The sequence below is a fragment of the Protopterus annectens genome, chromosome 13.part0 (assembly GCF_019279795.1).
Source record: "Protopterus annectens isolate FY-2018-M chromosome 13.part0, PAN1.0, whole genome shotgun sequence".
Taxonomy (NCBI): domain Eukaryota; kingdom Metazoa; phylum Chordata; order Ceratodontiformes; family Protopteridae; genus Protopterus; species Protopterus annectens.
Window position 1 is genome coordinate 599,000,306 of NC_056747.1, and position 17,407 is coordinate 599,017,712.

At 39.7% G+C, this 17,407-nt stretch overlaps 1 protein-coding gene across 2 annotated transcripts in view; it reads right to left on the reverse strand.

The window, feature by feature from the left end:
- The window catches only part of WSCD1 (WSC domain containing 1), a 568,343-nt gene extending 552,238 nt beyond the window's left edge, over positions 1–16,105 (reverse strand). The window contains exon 1 of one of the 2 annotated variants that reach the window (XM_044054265.1): positions 15,730–16,105. The gene's annotated coding sequence lies outside the window, so the exon portion shown is untranslated. Of the gene's footprint in view, positions 1–11,942; positions 12,367–15,729 lie in introns of those variants that run through there. The other variant, XM_044054266.1, reaches the window with a different exon arrangement.
- Positions 16,106–17,407: the final 1,302 nt, after the last annotated feature.

A 17,407-nucleotide genomic window follows, 5' to 3' on the forward strand; every position in this document is an offset into this window, starting at 1 on the left:
CAGATGCACATACTACACTCCCTGTACATGTTTGAAAGCAGGTAGTGTCAACTTAGGCATCCCTTTTACTATATGTGCGAGTTGGAGAGAGGTATAATTTCCAGAGTTCCTACTGAGCCAGTGTATGTGCTATATGTTGCCTCTTTGCCAAGGCCAAAGCATACTGGACATGCCTCCTTCTGCCTACTGGGGCGGGCTCAGGTTGCTCCTCCTCTGAGTCACGCTCTGCCTGTGATGGCCTTGACAATGGTGGGGGCTGTTTGGCCCAGGCTTATGCTGGTCCTGCTGCAGCTGTTTTCACAGGATCATATTATGTAGCATAGCTCATACCATGATAATTTGGGTACATGTAGTTGGTGAGTACTGCAAGGCTCCACCAGATATGTCCAGGGACCAGAACTGTGACTTCAGTAGCCCAAAAATACGCTCTATTACATTACGTGTTTGTGCATGTGCCTCATTATAGAGTTACTGTTCATGTGTGTGTGCGTTTCTGATGGGTGTCATCAGCCACGGCTCCAGTGCATAGCCAGCATCCCCCACTAGGTGACCATGTGGGATGTCCCCATTGGCAAATGTCTGGTACAGCTGCGTCAGATGCCAGATATGGGAATCATGGTAGCTTCCAGGGCAGCCTGCACACACATTCAGTATTATGCCCTGGGCATCACACATGACCTGGCAGTTGATAGAGGGGAAGCCTTTGTGGTTGAAATAGACCCTACCCCGCTCACCGGCTGGTGCTTTGATGCATATGTGCATGCAGTCTATTGCACCCACTACCTCAGGGTATTCCGCTATTTGCTGGAAGAGACGCATACTGCTGGCCAATACCTCATGGAAACTGGGGAAATATACATGATCACCGACATGTGCTGACATGGCATCCAGGAACTGGTGTAGTACCCTGGATGCTGATGCCTGTGATATGCCCATCATACCACCAGTTGATCTCTGGAAGGTACCTGTTGCTAATATTCTTAGGCCAACACATACCTTGATTTCCACTGGGATGGGCTCCCCTCTGTTGGTTCTGTGTGTGAGGCGTGGCCTGCACAGCTCAACAATTTGCTGCAGGAGGTCTCTGTCCACTCTGTAGTACTCCACTATCTCCAGCTCATGCAGCCCATGGTAGGTTACCCTGGGCCTGTACACTCTTCTCCGTCTCCTCGCTGAGGGTGGTGACAATGGAAATGCTGCTGGATAACCCACAGAATGTTGCATATGTTGCCTTATAACAGCAATGGCAGCCCCTAACAATTCTTTGTCTCAGTAAAGCTTTTTCAGTTTTCACTTCTATTAGCTTACTGCAGTGTCTGTTGGGAGAAACATACTGGACTGTTGTTTGCAGAGTTTTAAGTGCTAGGCTGGGCTGGGCTAGTGTACTGCCTGTGTAATTGCCTGATTCTGATTGTTTTCACCTGCTAGCACTCCTTGGTAGCTTCCTACTATTTGTTGTGCTTCCTTTTTCATTTCTGTTTCCTAAGGGGGGGAGCGCCACGCACACAAGCGCAAACCCGCACACAGCAGCTAACACGCGCGCACACATGCTTACATGCTTACATGGACTAAAACTTGCTTATTCAGGTTAAAACACATGCACACCAGCGCAAACTTGCTTACAACTCTTTAAACAACCTTATACATGCTTACTCTGGCTTAAAGGCGCGCACTCACGCTTACAGGCACGCACTCTGTCTTACTCGGGTTTACAGGCGTGCACATGCGCACATACCTGTTCAGCAAGAAACTTTGGTGTTATCCATGGCATACACCTTCCATTTCTTGGCTTTCCCTAGCCTACTTGTTGACACACCTCTTTTCATGATGTATAAATGACAGCTGACACATGCCACTCTGCTCCAATGAGCTTCACTTCTTTCATTCATACCCCCCCTCGTGATGTCACCTATCTTCTACACTGTTACTCCCCATATCCTACTCCTACACTCCACTGACTGTGCTCATTTGCTATGTAAACTTGCAATTCACTATCCTAACACTCATTTACATAGGACTGCCTACTGATGCTTGGTTACATCTCTTAGACTGAGCTTTCCCCCTTAGCAACCTCTACTCGGTGGCCATGTTGTCTTCAGCCTGCCATTCCCTTGCATTGTACATTAACAATTTCAATAAAATCCACATTTATGGGTTTTAATTTTTAGTATTCTGGGTTTTAGAGTGCAGCCCATTTGCACGGCGCTGCGCTATGCTTAAACATCGGAAATCGTCGAAAAAAAATTTTTTTTTCATATTGCATCAGGAAACATTTCCAATGGCCGTATATTTGGCCATTGGCATGCTTCCTGCATTGGATGCAAACTTTATTTGGAGCTGTCACGGCTCCGTTTTGCTATTTGCAGAACGGTACTCAGTTGTCAACCGAGTACATTTCTGCAAATAACACTGCTCTTACTCGGACAGGTTTGGGTTTCCTGAATCGCAAATCTACCTCATTTGCATGCCTTTCACCTGCAATTGAGGTAATTTGCATATCCCAGCCCTGTCCATGTAAGAGCCGTTTTAGGAGCTCTCTTACACGCCTCTACAGGCTGTTCCTGGATCGCTCGTCAGACATGATGGCTGCATAGAGTCTTACTCTACTCTAAGACTCCATGCAAGCCTTCATGAATCTGGCCCATTATGAAGAACTACATGGGAAAAGAAACAGTAAAAAGTGAGCTATAGAGATACTCATCCAGCAAGTGCAATGAGGGCAGCTACTACAAATTTTGGAAACGTACAACAGGGATGAAGAAAAATAGCGGTATTAGATGTAGAATGAAGGTTATCAAAGAACAGTAAAGAAAGTACAAGCTTATAAAATAAACAAAATGAAAGTTTCCATTTAAAGTGATGCATACTTGCAGAACAAACCAAATAATGCTACAAATCTTGCACAAAAAAGCCTGAAAAAACACAAAATATACACAGCAGGGAAAATACAGTGTGGGAGCAATCAGTCATATATTTCTCACTTCTATTAGTGAAAAGATGGTTGTTAAAATATTGTAATTTGAGAATTATACAAGGCAACTATCTGTAGCTCAGACCTTTGAAAGTGTGAAAAGTACAGAATGGATGCTGGACTATCTGTATACTTGAGTCCAAAACAGTGACAGAGAATAAAAGAAGGAAATGGAAAAAAAAGAGACTCCAGTCCCTATTTCTTTAAAGGCACGGAGACATTTCAGCTTCCTACCATCTGCAACATATTGACAAGTTTGACAAGTTAAAGTTCAGGGCTTGGGTCATGTTATTTGTAACTGCATTTTCTGCTGGTTGATATTTCACTAGAATATTGTGCCACCTCAAAAGTGAAATGGAATAGAATAGCTTGACCCCTGAAAGGCTGCTGAATGATTGAACGGCATCATTATGCTTCGGACCCTGATATTCCAGGACAAAACATTTTGGGAAAGCATCACATCACCTTAGTCCATGAATACAATATAACAATTTATTTTTCTAGCCATGCAATTATATAACCTTAAAACATTGTTGGTAGTAGCACTACAAAATAATGCTGGAAAGTAATTCCAATTAAACAGCATATGCTTCAGAAACTTTAAGGGCAGATGCTTGGAAATCATACAATTCTGGTAAGATAAAAAAGCTAAATACAAGAAGTTAAGTTAAAAACATTGTAACTGAGCTGCAGAGAAATAAAATATAGGTTAGTTGCACAAAAGTGTCACTACAAAGTGTAAGTACTATCTTAGAATAATCATAGAATTTCCCATGCCGAGGATATTTCTTCCCAAATTTTATTTAAAATTCTGGTAGCACCTTAGAGAAAACACAGCAAAGCATAACAGTGTGTGAAACTCATGGACCCCCATATATAAGCCTGTAGGCTCTCATTCATAAATATTTTGGTATGAACTGATATCAGACAATGATTAACCTGCATTCAGATGCCAGTCAGTGATAATACATAATGAAACAAGTTGATACAGACATTGTTTTTTTGGCATGATGGTTATGTTTGCAGAAAATGTGTTAAATGGGACAGCAAGGCTTGTGTCAAAGGGTGTACTATATATACAGCATGATGTGAGTTGGAAAACATGGCTGTACCGCACTTTAAATCTGTGGCAAGAAATAAAGTTTCTTTTCTGAAAGAAACATAGATACCCATATAAACTAAAGAAAAAAAGAAAACCATTTAATTGATCTCATATCTGAGACAGTAGTTGGTACAGAGAGCACAGACAACAGAAAATTAATTTATGTAAAATTTTTGCTGTTGTAGTATTCTTCATAGAAGAAATCTCCTGCCAAGGATAGTCCAAAAGTCTGGACAGTATACCAAAGCCTTTGATCTTATAGGTGATGTACTTCACATGTATGATCCCAGCGCATGGCATAAATGTGATGTATGGATGCAAATACTCAGAACTGAATTGCCCCATGAGGAACAAAATGCCCCCAGGAAAAATGTAGAACATGCACATCCAGAAGAAAAAAGTTCAGAAGGAAAAGGACATTAGAGACCCTAGGCAAGGAAGGTAACAAAACACAGGAGCAAGAGCTATAATGGGGGGAGGGAAGGACCGGATACTGCAATAGTGAAAAGAAGGACATCTGCTGTTACGGTAAGATTTTACACAACTGTACTATGTCCTCCCATATCACTGTTTTTAGTGCACTTTGCCTAAGGGAGAGTGCAAGAGCTGAGAAGAAGACTGGGAGGAGGAAAGCAATGAAGAGCCCTCTACAAACCAATGCAGAATAGCCCTGGCAAAACCAGGCCTGAACCTGCTAAAAGCATCCAATTTATAATGCTTAGACGAGTATGAACAGAGGACCAAGTTGCAGCTTTAAGGACAGAATTGGTGTCTAAACCCTTGAAAAAGGCACCAGAGGAGGCAACTGGCCAAGTAGAATGTGCCTTTACGAATGCAGAAAGACTTTTGCCATGAAAACTGTAATAAAAGGAAATGGCCTTAGAGATCCAGGATGAGATGGTTTGCTAGGAAACAGCTAAACACAAAGTATTGGAAAGAAAAGATACAAAAAGCTGCTCCGACTTGCAAATAACCTTTATTTTATCCAAATAATATCTGATCTGTCTATACAGGTCCAAGGTGTGAAGAATATTCTCACTGGCAGACTGCAGAGAATGAAAAAAGGAAGGAAGATGAATGGACTGATTAAGGGAAAACTCAATGACCACACTGGACATAATAGAAGGACTAGTAGAAAGAGATGCCCTGTCCATCTGAAAAAGTAAGAAGAAGGAATATCCATAAGTGCCTGAAGTACAGATACTGTCTTGGCAGAAGTAACAGCGAATAGCAGAATAGCCTTACAAGTACAAATTTGTAAAGAAGCTGAATTAGCTGGTTCAAAAGGAACCTGAATACATTTTTCCAGCACAAAATTAAGGGCCTAAGAAGTAGGAAAGAGGGCCTTTAGAAATTTCTTGACCTCAAACTTAGAGGCCAAATGGGGTTCAAGGGCAGACAAGCAGATATTGTTGACAAGTGAACTTTAACTGAAGAATTAGCCTAGTCAGCATGGGGCAGATCAGGAAAATAGAGAACCAAGGGAACCCCCACTGAAAAAGGATCCTGATGGTGAGAGAGGCACCAAACACATCATTTATTTACTGTTTAGACATATTTGATTTTCTGGTAGTTGGATTCCTGGCCTCCTGCAGAACTTGAAGCACATCCTCAGAAAAGAGGTACCCAAAGTGGATCAAACCCTGTCACCTACAGTGTCATTTGAAGAGAGGACAAGCAAGGATGCATAATAGATACCTTGTCTTTTGTGAGAAGATCCACCCATTGAGGTAATTTGTGGTTACTGTCCCTGGCCAGATGAAAACGAAGGGAGGATTAGTGATGTCTGTGCTAAAAGGGAGTCGCCAACAAGATTTTGGGAGTGTCCTGCATAATCTTGTTCAGAACTCTTGGTAGCAGAGGAAAGGTATACAGAAACATTATTTTCCATGAAAAGATAGGGCATCCAATTCAAAGTCAGAGGACTTGGTACTCTTGAACAGAATATAGGAAGTTGTCTGTTCAGAGGGGAGGCAAAGAGTTCTGCCTGAGGAATACCCCATCGATGGACTATGTCCATTAACACATCTTTGTGAAGCATCCATTCATGAACATGTGTTCTGGACCTGCTCAGAGAGTCTGCCAGTAGATGGTGCTCTGAAAGAATGTAAACTGCCTGAAGAGTCACTTGACAAGTGATAGCCAGATACCAGGCCTGAAGAGCAAGTCTGCAAAAGAGATAAGACCTTGTACCCCTCTGTTTGTTGACATACTGCATCACTGCGGTATTGTCCTTTTAGATCCTTAGGGTCCCAGGGACAAAGAGGGAGTGAAAAGATTGTAGAGCTAGAAGCAGAGCATTTATCTCTTATGTTGACATCTGATGAGGAGGCCAGAGACCCAGACTTTACGAGGACTGCACAAAACACCCCACCCCAGATCTGAGGCAACCGTGAACAGTTCTTAGGAAGGAAATGGAGCATGAAAGGGCATTCCCTAATTGAGAGAAATTTGACAACTCTACCACTGGAGCTTGAGTTTGAGAGAAGGAAGAAGAGGAACAGGGAACTCCTGGGGGTGGCAGTGTTGAATCCACACTGATTTGTGGTACCACTGCAGCTTCCTCTTATGGAGCCTAGCAAGATGAAGCATGGGGATGGTGGAGGCCGTAAACCCCAAAACCATGAGAAATGCTCTGGCTATGTCAGAGGAAGGAGTGACTGGAAGAAGGTTGTCAAAAACAAAGTCTTCACAGCAGGTAGAGAAGCGAACACAGAAATGGTCTAAATCCTGCAACTGAGAAAAATATGATCTTGGGAGGTAAGGACTGACTTCTTGAGATTGATGTTGAACCCCAGAATTTGTAAAAGAAGAGCAGTAAAGTGGAGATCTTGCAGAAAACTGCTGGTAGAAGGACCCTGAATATGTTGTCTACTTAGAGAATGTCTGTATCCCTTGAAGCCTGCAAAAGGAATAATAAGAGCAAGACATTTGTGAATACTCCTGAGGAAGTAGAAAGGCCAAAGGGCAAAGCAGAGAACTGAAAATGAGAAACAGACAGAGAAACATAAACATTTCTTGAACAGTGTGAATAGGAATATGGAGATTGGCATCCTTGAGATCAAAAGAGACCAATAAGGACTGAGGAAAAAGGACAGGAAACAAGGTCTGAAGAGTCAGCATCCTGAAAGAAGTCACCTTCAGGAAATTGTTTTGTAGAGAAAGATCCAAAATTTGTCTCCAAGTGCCCACCTTCCGGGGAACCAAAAACATCCTGGAGTAAAAACTCCTGGGTGAGTGGAACAGGAGGAATGGTGCCTTCATCCAAAAGGGACTGCAAAGCCCCTGAAAATTGAGAAAGCTGGTCTGGAGGAGGTTGCAGAATGCCTGAAAAGGAAGAAAGAGACTGCCTTACCATGAAATGCCCCAATGAATGACAGACAGCACCTAAGAGTCAGAGATGATCTGTTGCCAATTAAGGAGGGATAGAGAAGGATGGAAGGACAAGAGGACATGGCCAAAGGGGAGAGGACAAAAAACATCAAATAGAGATTGGTTTGTCCTGAAAAGGAGGTTTCTGAGCTCTAGGAGTCTGAGTAGACTTAGCAGGTGGTATATGCTTGGACTCCACCCTATCTTTGGAAGGCTGGTGAGTCTGCCTATGGACAAGTTGGATTTAAAAGTAAATACTCTAAAATGTCATCAACCTAAACACATAAACAGAGTATTGGAAAATGAAACAATAGTTGGACACAGACTGCTACTGTTAAGTGGAATAATTAGTTCTTAAGCTCTGGAATGCTTTGAACACTGTCTTCTGTCAAATAATGGTAAGGAGATGAGACATGGATCCTATAAATTCACCACCCTGTAACTTACCACTTTGTAAACTTTTTCTGTATCTTTTGTTTAAAGAACTGCTGGCAATCATCAGTCCCCAGCCCCACCACCCTACTTAGTATGAAATATTTCTTACAGCTACTCAAGGGCATTATTCTTAAAAAATGAACTATTAAATAATACATTTCTCTGTGTTTTTAATTGATGACAGCTAAGGCAAAAATGAATAATGCAATTTTTTAGTAGATATTCTGGAGCTGAAAATATATCTATGTTTGTATAAAATTTAGAATGATAAAAATATCATGTTTACTTTTACATGTGTGATATTTTCTTAACGTATTGTCAGAAATATCCAGTGCAGTTACTTTCTCACTTGGGGCAATTTTTGACATATTTGCTGGAGTTGACAGCTCTGTGTGTATTCCTAGATATGTTTCTAACAAACCACAAGCTAGTTACAAAGTATCATAGTTCCAGCACCCCATAAGCAAAAATACTAAGATTAAAATATTAGGACTGCAGCTTCTGCTAAGGAACCCATAACATTTGTACAGAAGAAAGGATAACATTGAAATCTAAAAAGTAAGACAAAATGACCATTTATGATAACACCAAAATAGAAGTACTTGAAAAAAGTGCTGTTGAAAAACAGATACAGAAGGCTGGAGTGCAGGCTCAGAGCAATTTGTATAACTGATTTGAGTTCATGATGGAAAGAACTTCAAAGATGACATAATTGCAAAACACACTCATATATATATATATATATATATATATATATATATATATATATATATATGCATATACAATACAGTCCTACTTATGCAGAACAAAACAGCATCAGGAAAATCTGGCTGTCTGATAGGTTTGTAACAAGTAAGACTGAGGTTTACACAACTGGTATGATATAAATGCCAAAAAGAACATGAAAGTGCAAATCTGTAAAGTAAATCTTTTTTTTCTGTTGAAAGGGATGAAGGGTAAAAGAATGAAAGCAACGGTTGTTGAAGAGCAGTCCCTGAAAAAAGTGGCCAAAGTACTAAAAGTATAATCTACTCAGGCCTGAATAAGGGTTAGCATAACTAACAGCTTTGTTATACTGATAAAGTAATATTTGTATAGATCTCACTACAAATAGCTAAGAAAAGTATTTTTATTATTCAGAATTTCACATTCCTAGTAACTTGTTTTGTGAGTGGAGTCAACAAGCAGATTAAGTGACAATTGAGATAGACACCATGCGGGTTTGTTTTAAGATGTCACTGCACAAGTCCCTTGCAGCGGTCAAATAGAAACAGAACCTCATCTGAATTTAGTGAGCCCCTAATAGACAGGTTATGTCTACAGTACTTTGTAGTTGCATTTATCTTGCATTATGTTTATTGGACTTTTCCAATGCTTCTTAGATTAAATTGCAAAGTGATTTGATGAAAATTGTTATAAGACACTGAATAATACTAAGGAAGACATACAATCACATCTGCTTCAGTAAATGTTCCTTCAAAAATTAAATACCACTGTAGAGTACCTTAAACAATAACATGTACTTAAGTAAACAGATTTAAGTCATCTTATAAAATGTGCTTACTGGTCTTAACTAACTCCTTGTTTCAGATACTAATTTTAATGCGTATCACATCCACATGCCATCCCTAGAAAAGAAAAAGTAAATATGACGTTTAGTCGGCAGTAACTAGTGATCAGTCAGTGACTTACACAACTGCATTTTTCAAATAAATGTAGTAACTACAGTCAAGGTTCTCCTTAACTACATCATCAGATTATGCAAATATTGTTTTATTCACTGGACCGAAATGAATTGTTCGCAATGCCATAATTCATTTTTTTTTCATTTAAAATACAAACACTTAAAATATCTGAAAGTGTTTATTGGAAATTTAGATTAAGCAATGAGTTCCCCTTCATATGATCGAATTTCTCTAAACTGGAAAGTCATAAACTCGAAACCAGAATCTCGAATTGAAAGAAACTCGAACATATGAAAGGAACAAAAAAAAAAAATTAACACCTTTCATGTGCCTCCCCACACCACCCCTCTACTTAAATATACCTACTCGAGATCGCATTATAGTGAAGGAAAGGGAAATCTCCCATTCCGTGCTATACGCGCAGGTGCAACACGGATAATTTTCCATTCCTCCGCTATAGTGCGGTCATGGAACATTCACATTTAAACTGCTAGGGTACAGAGGGACCTGGCCGCCTGCAATATGGTAAGCTGGCTTTTTATTTTTTTTAAACCTAAGGCTCTCATTCACAATTTTGAGTGAATGGAAGTTCGAGATTCTGGTAACGAGATTATGAATTTCGAGCTTCCATCCATTCGATCTTGTGAAGGGGAACCATGCAATGACATAAGTTTTAGTGTACTGCTATGAAAAACTTTCAGACTGAATAAAACACAGTTGAAAGAGTACAGTCACAAACAAATACCTTCACAAAAGCGGAAACATTCAGATCGGTAGTAAGATGCAGCTATGGTATTAATTTCTAATATAAGTGAAAAAGTAAGATACTTTGGGCATGAACAAATGTACAATCCATCCACAACCCTTTTTTCCATTTTTTCCACATGGGGTCAGGGTGTCATTTCAATAGTGACAATCATCTAGAGTCAATGTTTACACCACCAGGTGGATAGCCCTATCGGGGTAGTTTTGCCACACCATGCAGACTCACACCTATAGCCAAGTTAGAGTATTCAGTCCACCTACTGCATGTCTTTGGAATGTGGGAGGAAACCCATGCAGACACAAAAAAGACATGCAGACTCTGCAGAGAAGGTACCCCAGACAAGAATTGAACCAGAGAACCTCTTACTGTGAAGTGGCAATGCAATTCGCTGCGGCACTACAATGTTATTACTGAATAAACGCGCAATAATGGTGGTATGCGTTTTTTGTGCATTGCCCAAAACATCTTTTCTTTCCATTACTACATTCACCCTTACAGCATGTAGCTTACTTTGCAGCTTTTGCTCCATGGTCAACCAACTCACCTGTTTATTTTTACTTTTAGGAATTCTTATTTCACAATTTACTTTGCTTCCAGTAATAACTTTTTTCAGTCTTTTCAATGTGTTCTGAAACTGACTTTAATTATAGATAGCTGCTATTTTTTTTTTATCCATGTGATATTATTCAGTAATACATCTGCCAATAGTTATTATGTATTACATATATATGTGCACATGTATGTATTTGTACATAGATAACACACACATCAGAGTAGTCATTAAGCATTATAAAGCAGATGCTTTTCTATTGCATTATTTTTTTAGTTATAAAAAAGCATTTAATAGAATTTTAATCCATGTTACAAAAGGATGTGGCTTATTGTGGGATTTACCTGCTTCTTGCTTGCAGACTTGCTAACGTGGGCTTTGCATTGGTATCCAAATGATTCAGTTCATGACAGCAGTTGACCACAGTCTGTGCCCTTGCTATGGATTACTATTTAAATATTCTTGAAGGCCATTAACTCACCCCTAATTAGTTAATTACCTCCCTGTATTGCATTGTCTGTTATCTCTTACATACTTGCCTTTTTCCTGCCTCCTTCCTTAAATTCACCTCCTGCACTGTCAACTGTCCTAAATGGTGACCATCATTATACATAACCACATTTGTCATGACCATCATTATATATAACCACATTTGCTTGATGGTAGGTGGACAAACTTAATAATGTTTAGTTTACTTTTTAAACCGTTCAGAATTATTATTTCATATCTCCCTTCTTCCACAACCTTTCTTCACTTGCCTTCAACTTTAAATGAATTCCTTTATTGGTTTGCTTCCCATCAGTCTAATTACCATCTGCCTAATGTCCCTTTTTTCACTGGACAGTTCCTATTTCAGAAGTTCTGTCTAGTGAAACATATACACATTAGTAAATGCCCTACAATTTTAAGGCAAGAACATTTTCTAAAATTTCTCTAATGTTAGTTGAAAATCATTATTCTTTATCTGAAATGCCTCAATATAAGATGAAGCAATAGAAATAACTAAAACAGTACATCACTGAGAATTTATGTTACTAATAAAATGAAGCCTCATCTCTTACATTGTTTTGGAATGCTTCTTCTACAGAAACTCATACTTCAGGGAAAAGTATCCAGCTTTCTGTTATCGGAAAGGTAGTAATCCTTCAACATCCTGCTTATCCATTCCATAGGTCCATTGCCATCTTTTTGAAGAAGTACCTTTGAAGTCCAGGCAATAGCTGGTCCCCACAATTTGTTGCCTGTACATCCCCTTCCACATGTTTCATGTTCAGGGTGAAACCATATCTCCATTGCATGTTCACCCATCTCCTCTGCCCCCACTCTCTGTTCACTCTCTTCTGGACTCCTTCAGGCAGTCTTCTGTCCTTCTTCCTGCATAGCCTTGAGAGTTACATGCAGAACCTGAGAGGGAGCTCATGGAGCAGGAGTGTTACCATTGCGTCCCTCTTTCTGCACAGCCTTCAGAGGTACTCCTTTGATTGTGGAATCTGTTTCAATAATGATGCACTCCAGCAGTCTGCACACTGCCACCACATCCATCAGCTCCTAGTGATCCAGTCTGTGTGGATAACACCCCCCCCCTCATTAATTTCATACACCCCAATCCTTTTCTGACACTTTTTTCAGAGTTCCTCATTAATTTGCTACAACTTTATACCAGAGTTGTAATGACCAAAAATGCATTACTTTACAGTTGCTTGCAATGAACCTTAACTGCTGTGTTTCTGGAAACTTGACCACCCTTTCCAAGTCCTTCCCTAGACTCTATCCCACTGCCGTACCTATCTTTGTTATACCAATGGAGATACTCTTCCTTCTCTCTAGTCCCTTTAGTATGTTAGGGGCAGCCACAGTGAACGTCAGTAGACCCTGGTCCAACACCCGTAGTACTACACTACTCAGTTTCTTCATATTTAATGTTATCATTCTTAACACAGCCACCTGTGCTCTGCCTTTCAACCATGCAGCAATCCAATTCCTACCTTTAGTCCTTGCACATATACAGGATAGAGTCAAAGGTCATGGAAAAGTCCAAAAAAGGCCACTGCTACTAGTACTGTCAAGTTTGCTAAACACCTTTCCTCACTCTGGATCACTTCCAAACAATAGCTCATTTTAGCCACAAAACTGCTGTTGCACTGGCGAGTATTATGGTGTAGCAAAGCAGACACATTCTCTGGATTTTTCCTGCTATTCCACTGCATTATGTCTGACTTTGTTGTCACTTCCATTGTTTTTTTTTTTTTTTTTTTTTTGCACACCCTATAGCAAAATGACATTTTCAGAATAGATTGTATGAAATGTTCACCTTTCCTTCACAACTGCCTGCTTTGTTCTGGACTCTATCACAGCAAGCTTCTGTTCCAAGCCCTGTACTTTAAAAAGTATTTTCTTTTTCTTTGCCGCTCCTGTTTTCATACATTAAATGCATCATCAAAGCGGCAGTAAACTTGACTACACATGGTTTCTAAAATAAAGATTTTTTTTTAGCTTCCTAACACATTAACTATATGACGGCTCACAGATTCCACCTGCCTTCAAACGTTGCTTTTGAAATGTTCAAGAAAAAAGTTTTTAGGTTCTAGCGCTAATGCTAGTTACTCATCTGTTAATTTATTACTAATTTGTTTCTCAAGTATGTCCCCCGATTGCATATTTTTTCAACTTGCCATTATTAAATAACTTCTTTGGAGGCCTCTTTGTCGGATATCCTAGACATATTCACAAGCTCTGGAGAACGGTTCGAGCAATGCACTGACATTTTTTTTCGACTTTTGCAGCTCAACTTTACTAGCTAGCTGCATTATGCTGCTTTGCATTTTATCCCCTCAGCCGGAAATATCTGTCCAGCTGCTCATATCATCTCTACACTCTGCAGCAACAGTTTACCACTTAAAAAAGATCCGTATTATTTAATAAAATGAATTAGCTTTTAGTTAAAAAAAAACAACTGATTAAACTTAGCATCAATCTTCATTGAACCTGATTGACCAACAAACGAGCCACATCGTGCGTGCGTGAGTGTGGGTGTAAAATGTATTGCATTAATCACTGCATTAAGTTGCAATGAACAATTTAAATAATGCATTTAAATGCATATTTTAAATGACATTCGAGACGTTAGTAACATTTACTAAGAAATTAGGGAATTAGTTCTATGGCTAGTTTGCTTTGACCTGCTGTGGTTGCATATTAAACCGAAGTGGAACAGGAAGACAGCAACTTGCTCATAGTCATAGAAGCTGATTAATCCTACAAATATTTGCTCTTTACGGTTTCTGGGCATCAGGAGCTAGAGAGTCAAAAGTGAGAAATGCAGCTGTTGTAAAGGCGTTTTATCAGGCGGCGTTGAGAAGTTATTTGTTTTAGCTTGCGTTGCGACATACGGATATTACAAGTCCCACGTTCAAGACATAATGGGTTGCACCACGCGTGTATGAACAAAAGGAAAGTTTTCATGAGATATAATAACTGAATCAGATTTACGTTATCACAAGAAGCTGAAGACTCCATGATGCACACTTCTGCATCAAACATATAATTAGTAGATAAGGATATATGCCATTTTCACAACACACAGTGCAGCATGTATGCAGCCAAATGAGTCAATATCTACTAAATGACAATATATTCATGTTTCACAATACATGGTGCAGCAGCTAATGCAGCCAAATGAGTCAACAACAGGCATTACAGTAGAAATCATTTATCAGACAAAGCACAAGCCATACCCAGAAAACTGTGTAAGGCAAAAGATGTTTATTCCGGGGTTTTACACAGTCTTAAACCTAGCATCAGTGCGATCCTTGAAGATTTAAATAATCGCATTATCCTCAAACAGATATACAGAAAACAAGGATCTGCCTATGCTCTAGACACTGGGCAACATTTTTTGCAGTGCAGCTATCAAAATTGGTCCAGTCACATACTGCAAACAAATCACTTTTACAGATGGATATGGTGTATTGCAGAAATTAATACAAGGGGCAAATTGACAGGTAGCGGTTTGCAAGCAATACTGTATTATAATAATGTTGCGTTCTTATCGGGTTAAATCACGAATGCGTTACTGCACAGGAATAAATAGATTAAAAAAAACAGACTTAAATTAGTCAACTTTTGGAATGCAAATTAACCTCGCTTTTCCTGAAGGATACAGACACACTCATCCCTAATGCAAAAAACTGCCAGAGCTTAGAGTTTCAGTGGCCTCAATTTGGCCTGAAGTCCGCCTTTGATGCAGTCAAAATTAAGGCCACAAATAAATGGATTGTGGTTGCCAGACTAGACAGGCATCCTTCTGCAGAGCAACTCACGCCTTGACAAGCATCTAATCTTGCATCAGTGGACAGTTCTCTTGTTCTTCTCACTGCAAACCATAGATACAATAAATTGCACGCACAGACTTTTATATACGTAACTACTTTTTATACTTCAATATGCTGAAAAAGTAAACTTTGCACTTATAAATCAGTGGCGTGCAATACTTCAAGCTTCAGTCCCCAGGTCTAAGTACGTGTCCTGAAGTAAAGGGTAGATCTCCCCTTTATCTGACCTGTTTTCGGTTAGCGTTCCCTATTTCAGGAAGAGCACAAGGTAATGGGGAAACAATAAATATATAAATAGTGTATGGACTGGTAGTTTTATATTCCAGGTAGAATTAACACTGTATGCGCTAAAATCGCGGTAAAAGATGTCGAGCTCCATCGTGCAGGCAAACCCAAAGAGTTAATCAGTATAATCTGTTGCTGGCAGTTAGCTCAAGGCTGCAGAACGAAAAGCTAGCTCTCAGCAAGCACTTTTGCTAGTAGTCTCGTGGCACTATAAAGCATGCAGCCAACTTACCTTCTATGTGCCAAATGCCTGCTGTAAGGTAACACTGTACTTAATCCTCAAACTGTCGTTAAAATATGATGCAGATTGCACAGCTGCTTGCACTGACCGATTCTGCCCTTCTTTCAGAAATGTTCACTTACGCTGCTTTGTGTCTTTCACACTCAGGTACCAGAGAATGTAATCCAGATCACGCTGTACATGCATCCTAGCTCTACACCTTAGTACGTCCAGCAGTTTATATTGGTGACTATCAGGGCTCCAAGACAGCAGAAACAGAGCCGGTCCCACGCACATGCGCACTTCTATTGCCTGCCCACCAGTATTCCTGCTGATGCGTCTCAGGGGTCTTCTACTTGTGACTCAAAACCTGCAGGCTCGCCTCGGGTGAAATCCAAGTAGAAAAACTGGCAGTGTGGCACTGTGCTGCGATGACCTACCACCCACTGCTGACTTCATAGCAGACCATCTTGTTTGCCAATGTTTCAAAAAAATTCAAGTGTTAGAAAAGTATCTTACAAGTTAAGAAGGAGAAATGCAGCAATAAGTGCAATAGTTTTTGTTTTGGTGTGAATACTATCATATGTTGGCCGATGGAAAAACGTTTATTAACGTTGCCGTAAGTGACTTAATCTCTCTGCATTTGTACATACTACATCCCACTTATTAAGAGCACACTAATCAGCTTCGGCAGTGTGAGATACATTTTCAGTGTTGCTTGCAGAGCCTCGCATTTTCCAACCGCGGTGTATTCGGGGAAGGTCAAGAAAGAGCAAGTGTTACCTAAACACAAAGTTAAAAGTGATGTGCATTTTTTTTTTCTTTTTTTTTTTATATTTATTTATTATTTTTGCCTCATGCCCACAAACGAGGGTCGAGATGCTTAAAAACTTCATCATCTTGAGAGTAGAAGTGCAGATTGATTGGTAACATAGGTATCAGCCAATCAGAGACAAATCTCAACAGAATCAGGAACACATCCAGAAACACTCAGGGTCACTTTTAAATTACTAGTACTAGTTTGAAACATTGACAGAATAAGAGAGTGTGAATTAATCTACAGTTTTTGATGTAAAAGAGGTCTAACTTTCATTGTCATTATTTATTAAATGTAATTCACCACCTTGTCTCCAAAGGCTGCCAGTTTTAAAAGGGATTAAGAGAAACAAAGTGAAAATTTGACTCAGAATGAGGGACATCCCTGAAAATCAGGGACAGCTGAGAGCTATGGTTATCACGGTAGTCCAACCTCTTCTAATGTGCAATGTTCAGCATTAGTTTCTGATGAAATTCTTCACACTGTGGGTGATAAATCATATATATATATATATCCGTGTCTTAAGAAAACAAAAGAATACAAACACCTAAGCTGAACTGGAATGGAATTTAAAAGAAAAAAGCATGCATCTCGATTGACTAGAATTTTGCAGACTGTCCACATTTTTGCTTCATATTTGTGATCTGTTCCTCCTCAAGTCTGTTTTTCTGGCAAGTCATTGTTGATCTAGCAACTTTCTTAGTTTATAAAAAACAATATTTAAAATGTGTCCCTGATTTTGGGCCTTTGCCCCCAATTATATTTGGCTTTGGCCAAAATTCCCATGCTAAGAAGTTGGGAGGTTTGAGAAACACATGCACACATACAGCAACATAAAGTTGTTTTTATAAACTAAGAAAGTTGCTAGATCAA